Source organism: Staurois parvus, unplaced genomic scaffold (genome assembly GCF_062004578.1).
Source record: "Staurois parvus isolate SC_StPar_1 unplaced genomic scaffold, SC_StPar_1.0 ptg000454l, whole genome shotgun sequence".
NCBI classification, from domain to species: Eukaryota; Metazoa; Chordata; class Amphibia; order Anura; family Ranidae; genus Staurois; species Staurois parvus.
The window spans coordinates 7,622,501-7,637,500 of NW_028318250.1; the positions used below are offsets into that span (position 1 = coordinate 7,622,501).

General features: G+C 51.8%; 1 non-coding gene across 1 annotated transcript; it reads left to right on the forward strand.

The window, feature by feature from the left end:
- Positions 1 to 14,708: 14,708 nt before the first annotated feature.
- On the forward strand, positions 14,709 to 14,815 carry LOC149452991 (U6 spliceosomal RNA). Its single transcript, XR_016314767.1, has one exon. It is a non-coding gene; the product is annotated as a U6 spliceosomal RNA (small nuclear RNA).
- Positions 14,816 to 15,000: the final 185 nt, after the last annotated feature.

Below are 15,000 nucleotides of genomic sequence, written 5' to 3' on the forward strand. Positions count from 1 at the left end.
ACAGAGTTAGGGCCACAGAAACGAGAATTGGGGACAGAGAGAAGTTACTTAGGGACAGAGAACCATTACTCAGGGACACAGACTTGTTAATGAGGGCCACAGAATCGTTATTTAGGGACAAAGAAACGCTAGTTAGGGCCACAGAATTCATACTCAGGGACAGACAGAATTGTTACTCAGTGCCAGAGAATTGTTACTTAGGGCCACAGAAACGTTATTAGGGCCACAGAATTTTTACTCAGGGACAGACAGAATTGTTACTGAGTGCCAGAGAATTGTTACTCAGGGACAGACAGAATTGTTACTGAGTGCCAGAGAATTCTTACTCAGGGCCACAGAATTCATTCTCAGGGACAGACAGAATTGTTACTCAGGGACAGACAGAATTGTTACTGAGTGCCAGAGAATTGTTACTCAGGGACAGACAGAATTGTTACTGAGTGCCAGAGAATTGTTACTCAGGGACAGACAGAATTGTTACTGAGTGCCAGAGAATTGTTACTCAGGGACAGACAGAATTGTTACTGAGTGCCAGAGAATTGTTACTCAGGGACAGACAGAATTGTTACTGAGTGCCAGAGAATTGTTACTCAGGGACAGACAGAATTGTTACTGAGTGCCAGAGAATTGTTACTCGCACAGACACAAAATTGTTACTTGCACAGACACAGAATTGTTACTCGCGCAGACACAGAATTGTTACTCAGGGCCACAGAATTCATACTCAGGGACAGACAGAATTGTTACTGAGTGCCAGAGAATTGTTACTCAGGGACAGACAGAATTGTTACTGAGTGCCAGAGAATTGTTACTCAGGGACAGACAGAATTGTTACTGAGTGCCAGAGAATTGTTACTCGCACAGACACAAAATTGTTACTTGCACAGACACAGAATTGTTACTCGCACAGACACAGAATTGTTACTCAGGGCCACAGAATTCATACTCAGGGACAGACAGAATTGTTACTGAGCGCCAGAGAATTGTTACTCAGGGACAGACAGAATTGTTACTGAGTGCCAGAGAATTGTTACTCAGGGACAGACAGAATTGTTACTGAGTGCCAGAGAATTGTTACTCAGGGACAGACAGAATTGTTACTGAGTGCCAGAGAATTGTTACTCAGGGACAGACAGAATTGTTACTGAGTGCCAGAGAATTGTTACTCGCACAGACACAAAATTGTTACTTGCACAGACACAGAATTGTTACTCGCACAGACACAGAATTGTTACTCAGGGCCACAGAATTCATACTCAGGGACAGACAGAATTGTTACTGAGTGCCAGAGAATTGTTACTCAGGGACAGACAGAATTGTTACTGAGTGCCAGAGAATTGTTACTCAGGGACAGACAGAATTGTTACTGAGTGCCAGAGAATTGTTACTCGCACAGACACAAAATTGTTACTTGCACAGACACAGAATTGTTACTCGCGCAGACACAGAATTGTTACTCAGGGCCACAGAATTCATACTCAGGGACAGACAGAATTGTTACTGAGTGCCAGAGAATTGTTACTCAGGGACAGACAGAATTGTTACTGAGTGCCAGAGAATTGTTACTCAGGGACAGACAGAATTGTTACTGAGTGCCAGAGAATTGTTACTCGCACAGACACAAAATTGTTACTTGCACAGACACAGAATTGTTACTCGCACAGACACAGAATTGTTACTCAGGGCCACAGAATTCATACTCAGGGACAGACAGAATTGTTACTGAGCGCCAGAGAATTGTTACTCAGGGACAGACAGAATTGTTACTGAGTGCCAGAGAATTGTTACTCAGGGACAGACAGAATTGTTACTGAGTGCCAGAGAATTGTTACTCAGGGACAGACAGAATTGTTACTGAGTGCCAGAGAATTGTTACTCAGGGACAGACAGAATTGTTACTGAGTGCCAGAGAATTGTTACTCGCACAGACACAAAATTGTTACTTGCACAGACACAGAATTGTTACTCGCACAGACACAGAATTGTTACTCAGGGCCACAGAATTCATACTCAGGGACAGACAGAATTGTTACTGAGTGCCAGAGAATTGTTACTCAGGGACAGACAGAATTGTTACTGAGTGCCAGAGAATTGTTACTCAGGGACAGACAGAATTGTTACTGAGTGCCAGAGAATTGTTACTCGCACAGACACAAAATTGTTACTTGCACAGACACAGAATTGTTACTCGCACAGACACAGAATTGTTACTCAGGGCCACAGAATTCATACTCAGGGACAGACAGAATTGTTACTGAGTGCCAGAGAATTGTTACTCAGGGACAGACAGAATTGTTACTGAGTGCCAGAGAATTGTTACTCAGGGACAGACAGAATTGTTACTGAGTGCCAGAGAATTGTTACTCGCACAGACACAAAATTGTTACTTGCACAGACACAGAATTGTTACTCGCGCAGACACAGAATTGTTACTCAGGGCCACAGAATTCATACTCAGGGACAGACAGAATTGTTACTGAGTGCCAGAGAATTGTTACTCAGGGACAGACAGAATTGTTACTGAGTGCCAGAGAATTGTTACTCAGGGACAGACAGAATTGTTACTGAGTGCCAGAGAATTGTTACTCGCACAGACACAAAATTGTTACTTGCACAGACACAGAATTGTTACTCGCACAGACACAGAATTGTTACTCAGGGCCACAGAATTCATACTCAGGGACAGACAGAATTGTTACTGAGCGCCAGAGAATTGTTACTCAGGGACAGACAGAATTGTTACTGAGTGCCAGAGAATTGTTACTCAGGGACAGACAGAATTGTTACTGAGTGCCAGAGAATTGTTACTCAGGGACAGACAGAATTGTTACTGAGTGCCAGAGAATTGTTACTCAGGGACAGACAGAATTGTTACTGAGTGCCAGAGAATTGTTACTCGCACAGACACAAAATTGTTACTTGCACAGACACAGAATTGTTACTCGCACAGACACAGAATTGTTACTCAGGGCCACAGAATTCATACTCAGGGACAGACAGAATTGTTACTGAGCGCCAGAGAATTGTTACTCAGGGACAGACAGAATTGTTACTGAGTGCCAGAGAATTGTTACTCAGGGACAGACAGAATTGTTACTGAGTGCCAGAGAATTGTTACTCAGGGACAGACAGAATTGTTACTGAGTGCCAGAGAATTGTTACTCAGGGACAGACAGAATTGTTACTGAGTGCCAGAGAATTGTTACTCGCACAGACACAAAATTGTTACTTGCACAGACACAGAATTGTTACTCGCACAGACACAGAATTGTTACTCAGGGCCACAGAATTCATACTCAGGGACAGACAGAATTGTTACTGAGTGCCAGAGAATTGTTACTCAGGGACAGACAGAATTGTTACTGAGTGCCAGAGAATTGTTACTCAGGGACAGACAGAATTGTTACTGAGTGCCAGAGAATTGTTACTCGCACAGACACAAAATTGTTACTTGCACAGACACAGAATTGTTACTCGCACAGACACAGAATTGTTACTCAGGGCCACAGAATTCATACTCAGGGACAGACAGAATTGTTACTGAGTGCCAGAGAATTGTTACTCAGGGACAGACAGAATTGTTACTGAGTGCCAGAGAATTGTTACTCAGGGACAGACAGAATTGTTACTGAGTGCCAGAGAATTGTTACTCGCACAGACACAAAATTGTTACTTGCACAGACACAGAATTGTTACTCGCACAGACACAGAATTGTTACTCAGGGCCACAGAATTCATACTCAGGGACAGACAGAATTGTTACTGAGTGCCAGAGAATTGTTACTCAGGGACAGACAGAATTGTTACTGAGTGCCAGAGAATTGTTACTCAGGGACAGACAGAATTGTTACTGAGTGCCAGAGAATTGTTACTCAGGGACAGACAGAATTGTTACTGAGTGCCAGAGAATTGTTACTCAGGGACAGACAGAATTGTTACTGAGTGCCAGAGAATTGTTACTCGCACAGACACAAAATTGTTACTTGCACAGACACAGAATTGTTACTCGCGCAGACACAGAATTGTTACTCAGGGCCACAGAATTCATACTCAGGGACAGACAGAATTGTTACTGAGTGCCAGAGAATTGTTACTCAGGGACAGACAGAATTGTTACTGAGTGCCAGAGAATTGTTACTCAGGGACAGACAGAATTGTTACTGAGTGCCAGAGAATTGTTACTCGCACAGACACAAAATTGTTACTTGCACAGACACAGAATTGTTACTCGCACAGACACAGAATTGTTACTCGCACAGACACAGAATTGTTACTCAGGGCCACAGAATTCATACTCAGGGACAGACAGAATTGTTACTGAGTGCCAGAGAATTGTTACTCAGGGACACCTAATCGTTGAATTAAATAGTATGTCAGACAACATGCAGAGGAGTGGCAGAGGAGGCAATGTTTTAGGAGCGAGCAGACGTGGCAGCAGAGGAAGGGGTCGAGGCAGCAGTATTCGCAGCCAGAGGCCAGTGCTCCCGGTGTCATCCAGCGGTCGTGTCTCCACCGACAACCCTGCCGTCATTGATTGGTTGGCTCGGTCGTCTTCCTCTTCCCAGGTCACCTCTGACACCTACAGCCAACGGTCGGTGGGTACGTCAGACACAACCGTTAGTTGGCATGGCCCGGGACCAAGCCCACTGAAATCACGTGTCCTCTACCTGCCCCTGTCCTTTGCTGTTCCCTCACCAAGCGAAGTATCGCATGCTGTGGGCTCAGCCCCACTGTACAGTGAGGAAGAGCTAACAGAGGGCGGTCAGGAACGGGGGGAGACATCGGCCTTTTCAGCAGCCAAGCGAACAAGTACTGGTGAGGAGAGTGGCTCGGTAGCCGGTCTAGAGACAGGTCTGTCTCCTGACCCAGACGCAGCCGAGGGGGCTAGTAGTGAGGCGGAGACCCTACTTGATGATGAGGAGGTTGATCGCACTTGGCAGCCTCGTCGTCATCAGGCAATTTCTTCCGCATCATCAGGAGAAGAGGGTGGCAGCTTGGCAGCGAGCAAAACAGTCGGTGGGTTGCCCAGGAGACAGCAGCAGGGTCGCATCAGTGTCAGTGGAGCCAAACGTCCACGGAGTAGAGCACCAGCTCCACTGCAGCCTACCACCACGGCCAGTAGTGGTGCCGGTGCGCACGGAGGAAGTAGCAGTCAGCCAGTGAAGAGTAGCGGGGGCAAAGTTTCCTACTCGGTGGTGTGGCAATTTTTCCTCAAGCCGCCCGAGGAAGTAAACGTAGCCGTATGTCGACTATGTGGCCAGAAATGCAAGCGTGGCCAGGGGGCCCATGTTGGGACTACAGCGTTGCGTCAGCATATGCAGCGTCACCATTCGGTGGCCTGGGAAAACCGTGATAAACATACGGCGGTTCTGCCTGCCCCAGCCCCCGCTCCATCACCCGCTCCGTTACTTGCTCCGTCACCCGACGTCGTCAATCGCCCTCTATCAGCCAGTCAAGGCTCCAACACCTCTGCTGAGGGGAGTTGTCGCTCATTGGCATCTTCCGCTCGTTCAGATGCTCCTTCTCCTGCTACTCCTCTTCTCGGATTCCGTCAACAGTCTTTCTTGGAATCCGTATCCAAGAGACAACAGTTTGCGAGCACGCACCCGACGGTGCAAAAGCTGAACGTCCTCCTGTCCAAGTTGCTGGTGCTGCAGTCCCTCCCTTTCCAACTGGTGGACTCAGCACCTTTCCGAGAAATGATGGCTTGTGCCGCGCCGCGGTGGAGAGTGCCAAGCCGTCATTTCTTTGCCCAAAAGGCAGTGCCAGCCCTGCATTCACATGTAGAAGAGATGGTGGGCCAGTCTTTGAGCATGTCGGTCTCTGCCAAAGTGCACGGCAGCGCCGACGTGTGGAGCTGTAACTACGGTCAGGGACAGTACATGTCATTTACGGCCCACTGGGTGAACGTGGTGCCGGCACAGCCGCACCAGCAACTTGGACAGGTCACGACGCTTTTGCCTCCACGTTTGCACGTCCTTGGTCCAGCAAGCATGTCCGCCTCTACCACCTCTTTTTCCGCCGTGTCCTCAGCCGCCACCCCCGTGCCAAGTCCCATTACCCGACCGGCATATCACATGTGCAGGGCGCAACGGTGTCACGCTGTGCTGCACCTGGTATGCCTTGGCGAACGTAGTCACACAGGGGAGGAACTGCTGAGTGTAATGAACAGAGAAATCGACAGATGGCTGTCTCCGCGCAAACTAAAAATCGGAACCATGTTGACTGACAACGGAAAGAACATGGTGTCTGCTCTGCGTCAAGGAAGGTTGTGCCATGCGCCATGCATGGCTCACGTGTTCAATCTGGTTGTCAAGCGGTTCCTAAAATCCACCATCCCACTGCAAGACATCCTTAAAATGTCACGTAAACTGTGCATGCATTTCAGCCATTCCTACACCGCAAAGAACACCCTCATTGAGCTGCAGCGGCAGAACGGAATTCCACAGCATCGCCTGATCTGCGACGTTGCAACAAGGTGGAATTCAACCCTACACATGTTAGACCGCCTTTACGAGCAGCGAAAGGCCATCACCGATTTCCTGATGTTACAAGCGGATAAAGGTACTCCCCTGTGTAACTTAGATGTCAGCCATTGGCAGCTCATGCGTGACACCTGCCGCTTGCTCAGGCCCTTTGAGGAGGCCACGCTATTCGTGAGTCGGCAGGACTATGGGATGAACGACGTCATTCCTCTGTTGCACGTCCTGGAACAAATGCTGTTAACAATGGCTGGTCAGGGTGCGGTAGACGTGGCGCACAGATCTCAACGCCACATGACCCCTGTGGGGGCAGGACAGGAAGAAGAGGAGGAGGTAGAGGAGGACATTTGTGCTCAGGAATTATTGAGTGAAATGGGTGGTTTTTCCACTCAGCGGACAGGAGTGGAGGAGCAGGAGCATCTGGTAGAGGAGGAGGAGGAGGAGACAGAGGACCCAGACGCACCGTGGCAGTATGCTGTGGAGATGGAGGCAGGGAGTCCCTCGCATTCCTTGGCACAAATGGCCCATAGCATGCTCGGTTGCTTGCGTAGCGACAGCCGAATAATAACCATCAGACAGAGGGATGACTTTTGGCTGTCCACCTTGTTGGACCCTCGCTACCGGTCCAAAATGGTGGCCTTTTTCACACCTGCTGAGAGGGAGGCCAAAATTACGTACTATAAAAACCACCTATGTAGTCAGTTGGTCTCTGCCTTTGTGCGCCATCGTCCATCCTCAGACACTGTGGGCCCTGTGCGCTCGCGTTCCGCTGGCATGGCAGCAGGGGAGGGGTGGGGTGGTAGGAGCAGTGGCAGCTCCACCAGCAGCGGCTGCCTCAGTCTGCAGTCGATGATGAGTAGCTTTCTTCACCAGCGCAGTGAGGAAACTACTAACCAGCCGCAGCAGCAGCAGCAGCATCAGGTGGACCTGGAGCAGGAGCTCAAACAACAGGCTTGGGCCTACTTGGACAGCACCCTGCCAACCGAGGTAGACAATCCCCTTGACTACTGGGCAACGAAACTTGACCTTTGGCCCCAACTAGCTGAATTTGCCCTTGAAAGGCTGTCATGCCCGGCCAGTAGCGTGGCATCGGAGCGCGTGTTTAGTGCGGCAGGAGGTATTGTAACTCCGCGGAGGACACGACTGTCCACCCAAAGTGTGGAGAGACTCACGTTTGTGAAAATGAATCAGGCGTGGATTAGTCTGGATTTCAAACCACCAGTTCCTGACACAACTGACTAAATCCGCCATGAATCATGCCTCAAACATGTGCCACTTTCAGGTCTCCTCACACTGCTGGTGTGTTGAATTTTTTGACATAGGGTGCTGGCAGATTACGGGCCTCCTATAGCTGCTGCCAGGCCCCTAATCTGCCATAGGCCCCTATATACCACCTCCTCCTGCTGCTGCCAGGTCCAGAGTCTCTCATGGGTCCCTGTACGGCCTCCCATTGCTGCTGTCTCCATCGCCACACTCTGCTGCCATGTGCCACTTTCAGGTCTCTTCACACTGCTGGTGTGTTAAATTTTTTGACATAGGGTGCAGGCAGATTACGGGCCTCACATAGCTGCTGCCAGGCCCCTAATCTGCCATGGGCCCCTATATACCACCTCCTCCTGCTGCTGCCAGGTCCAGAGTCTCTCATGGGTCCCTGTACGGCCTCCCATTGCTGCTGTCTCCATCGCCACACTCTGCTGCCATGTGCCACTTTCAGGTCTCTTCACACTGCTGGTGTGTTAAATTTTTTGACATAGGGTGCTGCAAGATAACGGGCCTCACATAGCTGCTGCCAGGCCCCTAATCAGCCATGGGCCCCTATACCGCCTCCTCCTGCTGCTGCCAGGTCCAGAGTCTCTCATGCCATGTGCCACTTTCAGGTCTCTTCACACTGCTGGTGTGTTAAATTTTTTGACATAGGGTGCTGGCAGATTACGGGCCTCCCATAGCTGCTGCCAGGCCCCTAATCTGCCATGGGCCCCTATATACCGCCTCCTCATGCTGCTGCCAAGTCCAGAGTCTGTCATGGTCCCTGTACGGCCTCCCATTGCTGCTGTCTCCATCGCCACACTCTGCTGCCATGTGCCACTTTCAGGTCTCTTCACACTGCTGGTGTGTTTAATTTTTTGACATAGGGTGCAGGCAGATTACGGGCCTCACATAGCTGCTGCCAGGCCCCTAATCTGCCATGGGCCCCTATATACCGCCTCCTCATGCTGCTGCCAAGTCCAGAGTCTCTCATGGGTCCCTGTACGGCCTCCCATTGCTGCTGTCTCCATCGCCACACTCTGCTGCCATGTGCCACTTTCAGGTCTCTTCACACTGCTGGTGTGTTAAATTTTTTGACATAGGGTGCAGGCAGATTACGGGCCTCACATAGCTGCTGCCAGGCCCCTAATCTGCCATGGGCCCCTATATACCGCCTCCTCATGCTGCTGCCAAGTCCAGAGTCTGTCATGGTCCCTGTACGGCCTCCCATTGCTGCTGTCTCCATCGCCACACTCTGCCATGTGCCACTTTCAGGTCTCTTCACACTGCTGGTGTGTTTAATTTTTTGACATAGGGTGCAGGCAGATTACGGGCCTCACATAGCTGCTGCCAGGCCCCTAATCTGCCATAGGCCCCTATATACCGCCTCCTCATGCTGCTGCCAGGTCCAGAGTCTCTCATGGGTCCCTGTACGGCCTCCCATTGCTGCTTTCTCCATCGCCACACTCTGCCATGTGCCACTTTCAGGTCTCCTCACACACTGCTGGTGTGTTGAATTTTTTGACATAGGGTGCTGGCAGATTACGGGCCTCACATAGCTGCTGCCAGGCCCCTAATCTGCCATGGGCCCCTATATACCGCCTCCTCATGCTGCTGCCAAGTCCAGAGTCTGTCATGGGTCCCTGTACGGCCTCCCATTGCTGCTGTCTCCATCGCCACACTCTGCCATGTGCCACTTTCAGGTCTCCTCACACACTGCTGGTGTGTAGAATTTTTTGACATAGGGTGCTGGCAGATTACGGGCCTCCCATAGCTGCTGCCAGGCCCCTAATCTGCCATGGGCCCCTATATACCGCCTCCTCATGCTGCTGCCAAGTCCAGAGTCTGTCATGGGTCCCTGTACGGCCTCCCATTGCTGCTGTCTCCATCGCCACACTCTGCTGCCATGTGCCACTTTCAGGTCTCTTCACACTGCTGGTGTGTTAAATTTTTTGACATAGGGTGCAGGCAGATTACGGGCCTCACATAGCTGCTGCCAGGCCCCTAATCTGCCATGGGCCCCTATATACCGCCTCCTCATGCTGCTGCCAAGTCCAGAGTCTGTCATGGTCCCTGTACGGCCTCCCATTGCTGCTGTCTCCATCGCCACACTCTGCCATGTGCCACTTTCAGGTCTCTTCACACTGCTGGTGTGTTTAATTTTTTGACATAGGGTGCAGGCAGATTACGGGCCTCACATAGCTGCTGCCAGGCCCCTAATCTGCCATAGGCCCCTATATACCGCCTCCTCATGCTGCTGCCAGGTCCAGAGTCTCTCATGGGTCCCTGTACGGCCTCCCATTGCTGCTTTCTCCATCGCCACACTCTGCCATGTGCCACTTTCAGGTCTCCTCACACACTGCTGGTGTGTTGAATTTTTTGACATAGGGTGCTGGCAGATTACGGGCCTCACATAGCTGCTGCCAGGCCCCTAATCTGCCATGGGCCCCTATATACCGCCTCCTCATGCTGCTGCCAAGTCCAGAGTCTGTCATGGGTCCCTGTACGGCCTCCCATTGCTGCTGTCTCCATCGCCACACTCTGCCATGTGCCACTTTCAGGTCTCCTCACACACTGCTGGTGTGTAGAATTTTTTGACATAGGGTGCTGGCAGATTACGGGCCTCCCATAGCTGCTGCCAGGCCCCTAATCTGCCATGGGCCCCTATATACCGCCTCCTCATGCTGCTGCCAAGTCCAGAGTCTGTCATGGGTCCCTGTACGGCCTCCCATTGCTGCTGTCTCCATCGCCACACTCTGCTGCCATGTGCCACTTTCAGGTCTCTTCACACTGCTGGTGTGTTAAATTTTTTGACATAGGGTGCAGGCAGATTACGGGCCTCACATAGCTGCTGCCAGGCCCCTAATCTGCCATGGGCCCCTATATACCGCCTCCTCATGCTGCTGCCAAGTCCAGAGTCTGTCATGGTCCCTGTACGGCCTCCCATTGCTGCTGTCTCCATCGCCACACTCTGCTGCCATGTGCCACTTTCAGGTCTCTTCACACTGCTGGTGTGTTAAATTTTTTGACATAGGGTGCAGGCAGATTACGGGCCTCACATAGCTGCTGCCAGGCCCCTAATCTGCCATGGGCCCCTATATACCGCCTCCTCATGCTGCTGCCAAGTCCAGAGTCTCTCATGGGTCCCTGTACGGCCTCCCATTGCTGCTGTCTCCATCGCCACACTCTGCTGCCATGTGCCACTTTCAGGTCTCTTCACACTGCTGGTGTGTTAAATTTTTTGACATAGGGTGCAGGCAGATTACGGGCCTCACATAGCTGCTGCCAGGCCCCTAATCTGCCATGGGCCCCTATATACCGCCTCCTCATGCTGCTGCCAAGTCTAGAGTCTCTCATGGGTCCCTGTACGGCCTCCCATTGCTGCTGTCTCCATCGCCACACTCTGCTGCCATGTGCCACTTTCAGGTCTCTTCACACTGCTGGTGTGTTAAATTTTTTGACATAGGGTGCAGGCAGATTACGGGCCTCACATAGCTGCTGCCAGGCCCCTAATCTGCCATGGGCCCCTATATACCGCCTCCTCATGCTGCTGCCAAGTCCAGAGTCTGTCATGGTCCCTGTACGGCCTCCCATTGCTGCTGTCTCCATCGCCACACTCTGCTGCCATGTGCCACTTTCAGGTCTCTTCACACTGCTGGTGTGTTTAATTTTTTGACATAGGGTGCAGGCAGATTACGGGCCTCACATAGCTGCTGCCAGGCCCCTAATCTGCCATGGGCCCCTATATACCGCCTCCTCATGCTGCTGCCAAGTCCAGAGTCTCTCATGGGTCCCTGTACGGCCTCCCATTGCTGCTGTCTCCATCGCCACACTCTGCTGCCATGTGCCACTTTCAGGTCTCTTCACACTGCTGGTGTGTTAAATTTTTTGACATAGGGTGCAGGCAGATTACGGGCCTCACATAGCTGCTGCCAGGCCCCTAATCTGCCATGGGCCCCTATATACCGCCTCCTCATGCTGCTGCCAAGTCCAGAGTCTGTCATGGTCCCTGTACGGCCTCCCATTGCTGCTGTCTCCATCGCCACACTCTGCCATGTGCCACTTTCAGGTCTCCTCACACTGCTGGTGTGTTCCATTTTTTGTCATAGGGTGCTGGCAGATTATGGGCCTCCCATAACTGCTGCCAGGCCCCTAATCTGCCATGGGCCCCTATACCGACTCCTCATGCTGTGACGTTGCAACAAGGTGGAATTCAACCCTACATATGTTAGACCGCCTTTACGAACAGCAAAAGGCCATCACAGATTTCCTGATGTTAAAAGCAGATAAAGGTACTCCCTGTGTAACTTAGATGTCAGCCATTGGCAGCTCATGCGTGACACCTGCGCTTGCTCAGGCCCTTTGAGGAGGCCACGCTATTCGTGAGTCGGCAGGACTATGGGATGAACGACGTCATTCCTCTGTTGCACGTCCTGGAACAAATGCTGTTAACAATGGCTGGTCAGGGTGCGGTAGACGTGGCGCACAGATCTCAACGCCACATGGCCCCTGTGGGGGCAGGACTGGAAGAAGAGGAGGAGGTAGAGGAGGACATTGGTGCTCAGGAATTATTGAGTGAAATGGGTGGTTTTTCCACTCAGCGGACAGGAGTGGAGGAGCAGGAGCATCTGGTAGAGGAGGAGGAAGAGGAGACAGAGGACCTAGACGCACCGTGGCAGTATGCTGTGGAGATGGAGGCAGGGAGTCCCTCGCATTCCTTGGCACAAATGGCCCATAGCATGCTCGGTTGCTTGCGTAGCGACAGCCGAATAATAACCATCAGACAGAGGGATGACTTTTGGCTGTCCACCTTGTTGGACCCTCGCTACCGTTCAAAAATGGTGGCCTTTTTCACACCTGCTGAGAGGGAGGCCAAAATAACGTACTATAAAAAACACCTATGTAGTCAGCTGGTCTCTGCCTGTCTGCGCCAACGTCCATCCTCAGACACTGTGGGCCCTGTGCGCTCGTGTTCCGCTGCCATGGCAGCAGGGGAGGGGTGGGGTGGTAGGAGCAGTGGCAGCTCCACCAGCAGCGGCTGCCTCAGTCTGCAGTCGATGATGAGTAGCTTTCTTCACCAGCGCAGTGAGGAAACTACTAACCAGCCGCAGCAGCAGCAGCAGCATCAGGTGGACCTGGAGCAGGACCTCAAACAACAGGCTTAGGCCTACTTGGACAGCACCCTGCCAACCGAGGTAGACAATCCCCTTGACTACTGGGCAACGAAACTTGACCTTTGGCCCCAACTAGCTGAATTTGCCCTTGAAAGGCTGTCATGCCCGGCCAGTAGCGTGGCATCGGAGCGCGTGTTTAGTGCGGCAGGAGGTATTGCAACTCCGCGGAGGACACGACTGTCCACCCAAAGTGTGGAGAGACTCACGTTTGTGAAAATGAATCAGGCGTGGATTAGTCTGGATTTCAAACCACCAGTTCCTGACACAACTGACTAAATCCGCCATGAATCATGCCCCAAACATGTGCCACTTTCAGGTCTCCTCACACTGCTGGTGTGTTCCATTTTTTGTCATAGGGTGCTGGCAGATTACGGGCTTCCCATAGCTGCTGCCAGGCCCCTAATCTGCCATAGGCCCCTATACCGCCTCCTCATGCTGCTGCCAAGTCCAGAGTCTCTCATGGGTCCCTGTACGGCCTCCCATTGCTGCTGCCTCCATCGCCACACTCTGCCATGTGCCACTTTCAGGTCTCCTCACACTGCTGGTGTGTTCCATTTTTTGTCATAGGGTGCTGGCAGATTACGGGCCTCCCATAGCTGCTGCCAGGCCCCTAATCTGCCATGGGCCCCTATACCGCCTCCTCATGCTGCTGCCAGGTCCAGAGTCTCTCATGGGTCCCTGTACGGCCTCCCATTGCTGCTGTCTCCATCGCCACACTCTGCCATGTGCCACTTTCAGGTCTCCTCACACTGCTGGTGGGTTCCATTTTTTGTCATAGGGTGCTGGCAGATTACGGGCCTCCCATAGCTGCTGCCAGGCCCGTAATCTGCCATGGGCCCCCGTACCGACTCCTCATGCTGCTGCCAGGCCCGTAATCTGTCATGGGCCACTGTTGTCGCTTGTTGGCATATTCCGCTCGTTCAGATGCTCCTTCTCCTGCTACTCCTCTTCACGGATTCCGTCAGCAGTCTTTCTTGGAATCCGTTTCCAAGAGACAACAGTTTGCGAGCACGCACCCGACGGTGCAGAAGCTGAACGTCCTCCTGTCCAAGTTGCTGCTGCCAGGCTCGTAATCTGTCATGCGCCCCTGTACCGCCTCCTCATGCTGCTGCCAGGTCCAGAGTGTGTCATGGGCCCCCGTACCGACTCCTCATGCTGCTGCCAGGCCCGTAATCTGTCATGGGCCCCTGTACCGCCTCCCCATGCTGCTGCCAGGTCCAGAGTGTGTCATGGGTCCCTGTACGGCCTCCCATTGCTGCTGCCAGGCCCGTAATCTGCCATGGGCCCCTGTACCGACTCCTCATGCTGCTGCCAGGCCCGTAATCTGTCATGGGCCCCTGTACCGCCTCCTCATGCTGCTGCCAGGTCCAGAGTGTGTCATGGGTCCCTGTACGGCCTCCCATTGCTGCTGTCTCTATCGCCACACTCTGCCATGTGCCACTTTCAGGTCTCCTCACACTGCTGGTGGTTTCCATTTTTGTCATAGGGTGCTGTATGGCCTCCCATTGCTGCTGCCTCCACCGCCACACTGTGGCTCCACACTCTGGTTTTGGCCCCGTGACTGCCCAAATGAGTGAAGTGTGCGGTGATTCTAAGATCGACGGCACTCATCTGCATGTCATACTGACTGACAGTATTATTTCTCTTCCCCAGCAGACTCCAAGGGCATTTAAATTAAAGGTACAGTGTTCTGCACTAATATTAAGTCTCTCTGAAGCCTAGAAACACCCTTTTTTAAGTTAAATTCACAGCGAATTTATTCGACTCGAATCGAATATTGTCCACGAATTCGCCGAATCAGTCGAATCGAATTTTTCATTTCTTCGCTCATCTCTAATTGGAACGATACAGAGAAGATTAGCATGGCCCCTGCGCAAGGATGACACGCAAATTCGTGAAGCGTTCCATATTTATTGCCGCTCTCATCTGGAAAGAAGTGGAGCCGCTCAGCGATTTACCCTTTGACGGCAAGGCCTGAAAAGCTTCATGCTGCCGCAAGGATCTGCTGGCAGGACGTATCCTTCTTTCAGGAGCCAAGCGGCAGTGTTCTTTGGCAACCTTCTTTCCTACACATCTCCGGCTTTTCTTTGACCTTCAGG